Source organism: Contarinia nasturtii, unplaced genomic scaffold (assembly GCF_009176525.2).
Source record: "Contarinia nasturtii isolate CC-2019 unplaced genomic scaffold, AAFC_CNas_1.1 Cnas_scaffold_2362, whole genome shotgun sequence".
Taxonomy (NCBI): domain Eukaryota; kingdom Metazoa; phylum Arthropoda; class Insecta; order Diptera; family Cecidomyiidae; genus Contarinia; species Contarinia nasturtii.
Genome location: NW_022199684.1, coordinates 2,070 through 3,033, shown reverse-complemented (window position 1 = coordinate 3,033; position 964 = coordinate 2,070). Strand labels below are relative to the sequence as shown.

Here is a 964-nt window from a genome sequence, read left to right as displayed (position 1 = left end):
CTTTGAACACAAATGAGAAATTTCATGTTGGCATTTTCGTTTCAATTCAGACCCGGCTATTGAGCTGTGGTTTAGTATTCCACTTGAGCTGGTGGCCTATAAACAATGAAAAATAAATAAAATGTTTTCAAAGTGAATTATTTTCAAATGCAAAACTCTTCGAATGATACCATGCAAATTGTTGATAGACCTACCAGTTCATCGTGTTGACATTGGGCTGATTCCTTATTAGTTATCAGTTTGGAAGGTGTTTTCTCCATCTTTCTGTGTATTTGTGTAAAAAACCTAAAACGACAATGACCCAGCTCGCGTCCAACTCTTTTTCTTCGCACAATTGTTGTTTGTCTGCAGACACAGTTACTGAATTTCGTATGAAGCTTTTTTTCCTGTATAGCTCAGAACCTTTTCAATACTTTTGCCACAAAGTAAAAGGAAAATACAATCACATTGAGAATATTTCGAGAGGTAGAAAATCAAAATACAATACCAATTGTTGATTTATAAGTCAAACACCACTTTTTTGATATTGAGAAGCCTTATTTTTTTAACTTATTTGCTGTCAAAAATGTGATTACACTTGATAAATGTCAGGAATGATCTGTCTTATTGCGACATCTGGAAGACAATAAACCAACTAAAACAACTCTTTTTTAAAACTATTTAATTTTTCTTTCGATTATGACTTTATTCATTGTTTCATCAAAATTGATGCCGAACCGAAATAACCGAACCATTAAAAATATAAGCGAAATGGCTGATTTTGTATACAAATTATACTTGAAACGCATCAATGATATGAAAGAAAATATGGAATCAATTCAGAAACTGTATGAAAAACTACCCACAGAAGATGATGCCAATGAAAATGAGAATGACGATGATAAGGATGAAAATAAAACGGAACCTATGGAAACGGAGACATTTGTTAAAACCGAAATTCAAAATGAGGTGGATGATGTCGACG

General features: G+C 32.8%; 1 long non-coding RNA gene across 1 annotated transcript; it reads right to left on the bottom strand.

Annotated features, from left to right (window-relative positions):
- LOC116348213 lies at nucleotides 1-606 on the bottom strand. Its single transcript, XR_004201777.1, has 3 exons — nucleotides 488-606; nucleotides 195-412; nucleotides 1-96 (listed from the first exon to the last, which is right to left on the bottom strand). It is a non-coding gene; the product is annotated as an uncharacterized LOC116348213 (long non-coding RNA).
- Between the last annotated feature and the right edge of the window lie 358 nt (nucleotides 607-964).